Raw genomic sequence first — 10830 nt, 5'->3', positions numbered from 1 at the left:
CCTTTTGTGTAGCGTAGCAAGCTTTCTTGTCAGACTATCTTTGGATCACCAGCCCCCCAAATAATGACACGGAGACAACTTATTGATTATGAAAGCATGGCCTTAGCTTAGGCTTTTCCCCTATCAGCTCTTAGAACTCGATTAACCTTCTATTAATCTACCTTCTATCACATAGCTTAGTTACCTCTCCTCTGTACTGTGTGTCCAATCTGTTTCATGTATTCTTGGTGTCTCTGCCTTTCTTTTCCCATCATTCTCTCTCTCCCTTGGAATTCTGCCTATTCTCTCCTGCCTAGCTATTAGCCATTCAGCTTTTTATTAAAACCAATTACAGTGATACATCTTCACAGTGTGTACAAATATTCCACAACATTTCCTCCCTTTTGTCTAAATAAAAAGGAAAGGTTTTAAATCTAACATAGTAAAACTATATGCAAATAAGAACAATTATCAGATAAGAATTACACTCACAATGTTTAGTCCATTTGTAATTGGCATATTTAGAGAAAATACTCCCATTATCTATCCTATCTTAGTGAGTCCAAAGTTTTATACCTAAACCACTTTCTATCATAACTTGTATTACCAACCTAAAAATACCTTTTTAAACTTAAAAACATTTTCTTAGATAAACAACTTAAGCTTTTATGGCTTTCAACTTTATGCACTGTACATCTCTTTTGTAAGTTTCTTTTCTGAATTTGGTAACACAGAAAACTATAACTATAACTATCTAGTCTTCAATGCCATTGAAGACCCGAGAAGGATGTAACATTACCTGATTAAACAGGAAGTATTCACTTCACTGCCGCAGCTGGCCCACACTCAGACATTTTTATCTCTAATGCTGCTTTGTACTATGCTCTAGTTTCTCCATCTGATTGCTGGATTCAGTTTTGCAGGGATTCAGGTCTTTTGGTTATGGATAATATTAAAATATTGTTATATGCTGTTCTACTTTATTAAAAAGCTGGCTCTGGAGTTGGGCTATGGCCTCCCTCTCTTGACCCAGTCATGCTTGTTTAAAAATTTTCCTCAAAAATTACTGTCCTATGTCCAGAGGCCATCTGATTGTACGACAGAGGAAAAACAAGAAATAAAGAACAACAAAAACAGCCCAAGAAAGGACACTATGTGCTTTAAACCAGCTAAAATATAAACTTTCTGTACTTTAAGATTTGCAAGCTTATTTGTGAGCTGGCAGCTGTGGTGGTATTGCGTTCCCTGAAATATTGTGCACGCTAATAAACTTATCTGGGGTCAGAGAAAGGAACAGCCACAATATTAAACATAGAGGATAGGCAGTGGTAGCACACGCCTTTAATCCTAGCATTCCAGAGGCAGAAATTCATCTGTTCAAGGATACAGCCAAGCATGGTGACTCACGCCTTTAATCCCAGTCAGTGATGGTAGAAAGTAGAAAGGTATATAAGGTGTGAAGACCAGAAACTAGAAAAGCTTTTGGCTAATTAAGCTTTTAGGCTTCTAGCAGTTCAGTTCAGCTGAGAGGCTTCCAGTCGGAGGAAACAGGATCAGCTGAGGAACTGGTAAGGTGAGGTAGCTGTGGCTTGTTCTGGTTCTCTGATCTTCCAGCATTCACCCCAATACCTGGCTCAGGTTTGATTTTATTAGTCAGACCTGGTAAGATTCCTGCTGCAGGCAGCCCAAAGAAAAATCTGACTATATATGGTGCTCAGTGTGGGGCCTTGAAGAGCCAAACACAGGGCCTGAGAAAGCTTAGAAAGGTCCTGGACGCTGAGCCAGGTGTGGATTCTAGTCCTGCAGTCTCTTGGATGGGCCAGGGCTCAGTGGCACACAGAGACATGGCTCTCAGCCACTGCCTATGGGTCGGAGCCAGTTGCCGGTGCCAGCCACCAGTGCCAAACACTAAGCTAAGCCATGTGGAGGCTGACATAACAGTTTAAGATTTGTTTCCATGGTCAGGGAACACCACAGGCACTTAGTAAAGCCAGGTCCAGACACAGAAAACCTCTAAAACATTGAAAAATGTGCTTAGATGCTGAAGAAAAGAAAATGGGTATAGACAGTCATAGAAAAAATTAGTTTAAAAATAATAAAATCTTTAAAGAGAGAAAAATAATATTTCTTTAAAAAGCCATGTGAGGATGGGGAATACCAAGGTATCTAGATCCTGTACTGTACTTTGTTGACTATGAATTCTTCTGCGCTAATGAGCAAAGGATAGCTGCTCAGACACTAGATTATGGAAAGGACTGCTGGGCTAAACCAGCCTAGATACTTCAGAAATGTCTTGGCTTCAAAATGGATGTGGGAAGTGTGTTGTTGCATTGGGGGAGAGGTTATGCATTTGTTTCCACAGGAAACAAAAAGTTGTGGTTCTTTTCAAAATAAAGATCAAATTTGATTGGGGGAGACCTGAAAATCTTGGCTACAGACATGAAAAAAGAAACCAAGAAAGACTACAAGACAGGTGATGTATATGCTGATCCCTCTACTATGGGAACAGCTCTGAGACTGGATGAGAGATGATAAATCTTGTTGGTTACACTGTCCTCATGACTTACTATTACATGTCATCCTTCTGTATGGCATGAATAGAGATTTATATGACATTTTGGTTATAAAGTCCAAAGAAATTTATAAAGTTGACAGATGCCTTTTACCTGCTCAAATATCAAACAAAAAATCATCTTTAACTGACTTGTATACACTGTACATTCTATACATGTGTTAATGCAGATATATATGTTACTTTTAGAACTTTGTGTTTCCAGAACAAAAGGACCAGACATCAATAAAGACAAGTAGTCCAGGTGATCCAGTCTCTCAGAATGCCTCTGTTGCAGTCTCCTCAGAATTCTGTATCCAGAACCACTTCAAAACTGCTAGCTGAGATGGTCCAGCCTCACAGACTACTCCAGCCAGACTTCAGATAAGCTCTACACTTTCCCATCACACAGAGACTAAACAAAAAACACAGCTAGGTCGCCCAGGACTTGACCATTATCCCAATTTCTCAGGGTCTCCTAAAGATGCCATCACCCTACACAATAGGAAGTAGTCCAGAGAACATGACACCTATATTATGATCAATCCACATTAGTTTATTAAATGAGTAACAGAATTTATTAAAATATAAATTGAGGAAATACACTCATGATTACAAAATGGAGTAGACAGCAGAAGTTGTCCTCTGATCTGACAGGGAGCGAATCCACCTTGCAGGTAGGAGCAGGGAGAAGGGGCATGTGACCCTTCTCCAACTCCTTATAAAAGGTCATGTACAATGGCAGGAAGCACTGCCTCCTTTGGGCAGTATAGCCCAAGGTCATGGGCAGAGCAAATACTACTACACACCTGCATTCACAAGAGGTGAGCTGGGTGGCATTTGGTCATTCAGTAGGTTATGAATGTTTATTATCATTTAGGGGGGGTTGATTACAAGTTGTTACTGGTCATGGTAAGCAAGGAAACTAAGCAAGGGAGTTTGGATTCAAGGATCTCTTTCTGAAAATAAAAAGGGAGGATATAGAAATGAGAGGATAAAGGGGAAGACTATTGAATCTACTTTAAACTAAAAGGCAACTATTAATCTCAAATATTTTATATTGGTATGGGTTTTTATATATTAATACAAATGTAAGGTTATTTTTATTTTAACATACTGTATATATGTTTCTACTCTTGTTTAAGGTATTCTACCTATGCAGCTCATTTTAAAATGTATAATTAAGAAATGGAGAGATGGCTCAGAGGTTAAGAGCACTGACTGCTCTTCCAGAGATCCTGAGTTCAATTCCCAGCAACCACATGGTGGCTCATAACCATCTGTAAGGAGATCTGGTGCCCTCTTCTGGCCTGCAGTCATACATGCTGTATACATAATAAATGAATAAATCTTAGCCCGGCGGTCGTGGCTCACGCCTGTAATCCCAGCACTTGGGAGGCAGAGCCAGGTGGATCTCTGTGAGTTCAAAGCCAGCCTGGGCTACCAACTGAGTTCTAGGGAAAAGGCACAAAGCTACGCAGAGAAATCCTGTCTCAAAAAACAAAACAAAAACAACACAAAAAAAGATAAAAAGTTTATAAGGTTGAGAAGCATAAAAGCATAAGTTGCTAATCTAATAAGATGTTTTAAGCTGTAAAAAGGTATTTTTTTAGGATGGTAATACAAGTTATAAAAAATGGTTTAGGTATAAAACTTTAGACTCACTTAGATAGGACTGATAATACAGTACTTTCTCTGATTTTGCCAAATACAAAATAGACTGAACATTGTAAATGTAATTCTTACCTGATAATTGTTCTTATTGTATATAGTTTTACTATGTTAGAGTTAAAACCTTTCCTTTCTATTTAGACAAAAAGGGGGAAATGTTGTGTGTGGTAGACCAGCCCCCACATTTATTTACCCCAGGGACTCTTAGGAATGAGAGATAAAGAGACTTAGTTAGAAATAAAGAGGGGAGAGAAACAGAGAGAAAACACGGGATAGACCCTAGTGGGCCTGGATCCTTATCCACCGACCCAGAACTTTATTCCAAAAGTCTATTTATAACAATGCCAAGGGATGGAGCAAACCCTTGCTAGTTATAGTCAAGTGTAGATCCTTACAAACACCTGATACTCAGGCCCGTGGTCCAATCAACCTCTTATGCAGTTCTGCTGGGTACAGTCACTAGGAAACCTAGTAGACTACAACAGTTGTGGGATATTTGTTTGTTTATTTAGGTTTTTCAAGACAGGGTTTATTTGTGTAGGTTTAGACCCTGTCCTGGAACTCACTCAGTAGACCAGGCTGGCCTGGAACTCACAGAGATTGGCCTGCTTTTGCCTCCCAAATGCTGGGATTAAAGGCATGCATGGCCACCACCCAGCCATTGTGGGTTATATGTACACTGTGTTAAAATGTATTGCTGTGATTAGTGTAATAAAAGCTGAATGGCCAATAGCTAGGCAGGAGGTATAGGTGGAACTTTCTGGCAAAGAGAAGAAATAGGAAGAGAAATCTAGGTGGTAGCAGAGATGCCAGGAGACAAGGAGAAGAAATAGGGGGTGTAGGATCAAAGATAGGTAACACCATGTGAGAGAACACAGACTATAGAACCCAGCTAAGACTCTGGTTAAAGCAACATCCCCCCCCCCCCCCCCCACAAGGGTGGGTGGGTTGCTGGCCAAGAAATTAGTTATGAAGCTAAAGCAAAGGCTTAATCCATCAAAGTCTCCAATAGTCCTGGGAGAGCCTCCAAATGTATTTTGTCTTCTGTAGTTCTTCTCTTGGCCAATGTTCCTGTTAACTGAAGTATGACCCTGAAATGCAAAGGCTTGTACCCCCTAACTACAGGAAAGAGGCACCACCAAGTGGGAGTCCCTTTGCTTTGATTGTTTAGGGTGGAAGCACTGAATAAGATATCTTCCCTTCCCCTCCTTACCAAACCCTAGTTTCTGGACCTGAGCCAGCAGTCCAGGAAGAGCCTCCCGGGGTTCCTGCAGACTCCTTCCTAGGGGAAGGACCAGTGAGGGGCACCTGGAGATGGAGAGGGGAAAATCCTGATCCAGGAGCAGTTGTCTTTCCCTTGAGATAGCTGGTCCCCCCATAATGATGGGAATCAGCCCTTTCATTATTGGCCCTTTGTTACCTGCAACCTGTACAACTAGAGGTCTCAGAATGTCCCTTTTTCTGAGGATCCCCGGGACCTGATTAACCTTGAGATTGTTCTTTTTACCCATCACCCCACAGCTAATCTGGCTCTCATAGATGCTGCATTCCCCCCTAACCTGTCCTGAGTAGGATTACAATACAGAACAAGGTAAGGGGAAGCTCCTAGCCTATCCAGGCTCCAAGAGCAGCAAACTTGAGTAAGATCTATGATGTTAGACAGGGCCAGGATGAAGGTCCAGCTACATTTCTGGAGCAACTGCAGGAAGCTTTCAGGAGATACACCTCATATGATACAGAGTCACAGGGAAATACAGCCGCCTTGATTTTGGCTTTCATTAATCAGGCAGCTCCAGATATGAAAAGGAAACTACAGAAGTTACAACATTGGAAAAAAAAAAAGCATTAGAGACTTAGTTACAATGGCTGAAAAAGTGTACAATGGAAGACAAAATGTCAAAAAAAAAAAAAAAAAGCCAAAAGGTAATAAAAGACCCTGGCTGGGGAGGAGTCAGTGTGCTTGTTGTAGAAAGGAAGGGCACTGGGCAAGAGAATGCCCTAAAAAAGTGACTAAAGGGTGATACCAAAGGCCTTAGGTCAGAGAGACATGGACAGTGATTAGGGAAGACGGGATTTGAACCTAGGGTAACCCTGAAAGTGGAGGTAAAAACAAACTCCAGCAAAGCCTGCTGTCAGCCCCAGCATTAGATCTGCCAGAAGTAACCAAGCCCTCCCACTTATTTGTAGATAATAAATTGACTTTGGGACAAAATCTCACCATAGCTACCCCTCATGCTTTGCAGGGAGTTTTTAAGCAACCTCCTGATAGATGGCTAAGTAATGCCAACATGACTCATTATCAGAATCTGTTGCTCAACCCTGCCAGGATAACACTCCAAGTACCCAGTGCCCTGAACCCAGCCTCCTGCTACCAGACCCAGACATAGAGGCACCTTTGCCCAACTGCTCTGTAATTTTAGCCCAGGTACACTGCATCCAACCTGATCTGAAGGATACCCCCCTGCCTGATGCAGAAGTCACCTGGTACACCAATGGGAGCAGTTTTGTGCAGAATGGACAAAGGTATGCAGGGACAGCAATTATAACCTCAGAGAAGGTAATCTGATCTGAACCAATGCCATCAGGCACCTCTGCTCAGAAAGCAGAGCTAGTGGCTTTGACAGAGGCCCTGGAACTAGGGCAAGAGAAAAAGGTTAATATTTACATTGGCAGTTGCTATGCATTCACCACCACCCATGTGCATGGGGCAATATATAAAGAAAGGGGCTGTTGACTGTGGAGGGTAAGACTATCAAAAATAAAGAAATCCAAGCCCTTCGCAAGACCCTGTGGAGTCCTAAGAAAGTGGCCATAATACATTGCATAGGACACTAGAAAGGAGATGGACAATTCCAAAGGGCAATACTTTTTAACAGCTCAAAATGCCCAAGGGATGGCACTACAGAGTGGCCCAGTCCTGGCCCCGGGCCTGGTGGATCCAGGACCCCCTGACTTGCCTGAAACTCCTCAATATACCAAGGAGGACCTTGCCTGGATAAAGTCCCTTCCCATGGTGCAGTGCCTACAGGGATGGTGGCAGACAGCAGACAGCAAGGTTATTTTGCCTGAATACCTGGTACAAAGGATGCTATGAAAAATTCATCATGTCTCCCATATGGGAGCCCGGAGAATGCAGGACTTACAGAGACAGTCAGGGTAAAAAATCAAAGATGGACACCAGAAGGTCACAGACATTGTTTCCAAATGTAAAGCCTGTCAATTAACCAACACTGTTGCAAATCCTGGAACAAAGAATCCTGGAACAAGACTTCCAGGAAAGAAACCTGGAGCCTACTGGGAGGTAGAGTTTACTGAAATAATGCCTGGCCAGTATGGGTATATATGTTAATGTTTAAAAGCTTCTAGAAGATATCCTGCCCAGGTATGGATTTCTTGCCATGATAGGGTCAGACAATGGACCAGCATTTGTGTCCAAGGTGAGTCAGAATTTAGCCACTGCCCTAAGGAGCGACTGGAAAGTATATTGTGCTTACAGACCCCGAGTTCAGGACAGGTAGAAAGGATGAATAGAACTCTAAAAGAGACCTTGACTAAATTAGCCTTGGAGATTGGTGCAGACTGGGTGGCTCTCCTCCCCTTTGCCTCCTATGGGTAAGAAATCCCCCTACCAGATGGAACTAATACCCTATGAAATCATGTTTGGTACACCATCCCATATTATCCCCAGCCTGTAGACAGAACTTCTGGCGAAACTAGATCAGGATCTTTTTTTTTTTTTTTTTTTTTTTGGTTTTTCGAGACAGGGTTTCTATGTGTAGCTTTGCGCCGTTCCTGGAACTCACTTTGGAGACCATGCTGCCCTCAAACTCACAGAGATCTGCCTGGCTCTGCCTCCCGAGTGCTGGGATTAAAGGCGTGCGCCGCCGCCGCCGACACCACCACCTGGCTTGATCAGGATCTTCTTAATGCCATACAAGGAGTCCAGTGGGCACACAAACATGTGTGGCCAAAGCTTAGAGTCCTTTATGAGTCTGGTGTTCCTCCCAAACCCCACAGGTTCTGACTGGGTGATTAGGTCTACATCAGGAGGCGTCACCAGGGAATGCTGGAACCCAGGTGGAAGGGGCCTTTTGTCATCCTGCTCACTACACCCACAGCCATCAAAGTTGACAGTGTAGCTGCCTGGATCCACTATACCCATGCCAGGCCTGCAGAGCCCTTCAACACGAGCTGCAAAGCACGTGTGCCTTAGATCCAGACCTGGAGGATCATGAACGCTGACAGGAGCTATTGTCGGCAGCACCTCCTCAACAGCGGCTCCCCCGAATACCTGTTCCCTGACCTTTGTGTAGATCTGTGTGACCTTGCAGGGGAAGACTGCACAGACCAGGGAGTGTTTCCAGGGTATGGTTGCAGGACTCCCAGGGAATAGGGAAAGTCCCTGAGGGGCAACAAACCCTCTGCAACAATGCCCACAATGATACATGGTGGGCTTGCTCCTCAGGGTTAACACCCTGCATTCATACCCAGGTTCTCCATAATACAAAAGGCTTCTGTGTGATGGTGCAGCTAGTCTTTAGGATAATTTACCATACAGAAGAGGAGCTACTTTATAAGCTAAAACGTATTAAGAGAGAACCTGTGACAGCTTTCACACTAAGTATTCTGTTGGGGGCCAGCTTAGCTGGTTTAGAAGCTGGGACAGCATCCCTGATCACCCAGAGTCAGCATTATTCCTGTCTGCATGCTGCCATAGATATATAGAGAGACTAGAAAACTCCATCTCCCATCTTCAGGAGTCCCTGACATCCTTAGCTGAGGTGATAACGCATAACAGAGAGTAGGATCTGACCATCCTCCAGCAGGGACGACTGTGCACCACATTGGGTGAGGAATGCTGTTTCTATATAGACCGTTCAGGAGTAGTAAAAGACTCAGTGGCTGGGCTGGAGAGGTGGCTCAGAGGTTAAGAGCACTGCTTGCTCTTCCAAAGGTCCTGAGTTCAATTCCCAGCAACCACATGGTGGCTCACAACCATCTGTAACGAGATCTGGTGCCCTCTTCTGGCCTGCAGAGATGCGTGCAGACAGAATACTGTATGCATAATAAATAAATAAATCCTAAGAAAAAAAATAACAATATTGAACATTTGGGGTTGTTGGGGATTTAGCTCAGTGGTAGAGCGCTTGCCTAGCAAACGCAAGGCCCTGGGTTTGGTCCTTAGCTCCAGAAATAAACAAACAAACAAACAAACAGACTCAGTGGCCAAAGTGAGAGAGGGCTGACAAAGCAGAAAAAGGAACAGGAAGCAAACCAGGGATGGTCTGAATCACGGTCTAATGCTTCTCCCTGCTGACCACTTTGTTGGGTCCTATTATTATACTGTTATTACTCTTGACTATTGGCCCCTGCATCCTAAATAGATTAATGTGATTTATTAGAGAGAGACAGACAATTAAATCAAGAAAGGCTAAACGGAGGTCCATGATTGGGCTCTCATAGTTACAAAGAAGAGGAGGGAATGAGAGAGCACAAGCTTCATTAAAGAAAACTTCATTTCTAGCAATACTAAGATACAAACTGAACCAAGTTCCCGAGACATAAACACCCAGCTAAGACTCTGGTCAAGGTGACCCTCCCCCCAACACCCAGGGTGGATAGGCTGGCTGCTGGCCAAGAAATAGTTATGAAGCTAAAACAAAGGCTTAATCCATCAAAGTCTCCAATAGTCCTGGGAGAGCCTCCAAATGTATTTTGTCTGCTGTAGTTCTTCTCTTGGCCAATGTTCCTGTTAACTGAAGTATGACCCTGAAATGCAAAGGCTTGTACCTCCTAGCTTTCGGTTTTTCCCTTTAAAAACACTTTACTTTGAGAGCTCAGGTCTCCTTCACCTGGCTAGCCAATGTGTTGGACACGGACCAAGCCAGGGCTTGCTGACTGTCAATAAACCCTTTGTACTCGCATCGGATATTGGCTCTGTGGTGGTCTTGCCTGGGGGTCTTGAGATGTAATTTTTATTGATAAGTCTGACTCTTGGTTTTTATTGATAAGGCTAATTAGGTTCACCCTTCAGCCCTGGCTGTCCTGGAACTCACTCTGTAGACCAGGCTGGCCTCTAACTCACAGAGATCCACCTGCCTCTGCCTCCCAAGTGCTGGGATTAAAGGCACCACTGTTCAGCCCCTTTTCTAAAACAAAACAAAAACAATAACAATAAAAACCTTTCCAAAACTTAGCTGGCCATCAGTGGCCACCAGCCCTTAGACTCTTACTCTGAATTTCAAATGGGCAGAACTTCTTTGTTTGTTTGTTTGTTTTTGTTTTTCCGAGTCAGGGTTTCTCGTTGTAGCTTTGTGCCTTTCCTGGAACTCACTTTGGAGACCAGGCTGGTCTTGAACTCACAGAGATCCGCCTGGCTCTGCCTCCCGAGTGTTGGGATTAAAGGCGTGCGCCACCACCGCCGGGCAAGAACATTTTTCTTAGTCCACCTCCAACCCAAGATCTTCCTGCTTCAGCCTTCCTAGTCTGAGGATTAGAGAGTTCCCCATCAGGTAGTGACCACATTCTGTTTTTTTTTTCAGTCCTGCAGAGTTGTCACGGCGGTTCTGGGAAGCAGCAAGCAACAAATTAAAGTTTTAGACTCTAAGATTTAAGAGCCTCCATAGGGA

The sequence above is a fragment of the Onychomys torridus genome, chromosome 1 (genome assembly GCF_903995425.1).
Source record: "Onychomys torridus chromosome 1, mOncTor1.1, whole genome shotgun sequence".
NCBI lineage: Eukaryota > Metazoa > Chordata > Mammalia > Rodentia > Cricetidae > Onychomys > Onychomys torridus.
The sequence above is the reverse complement of the archived record's forward strand: the minus strand, read 5'-3'. Positions refer to the sequence as shown.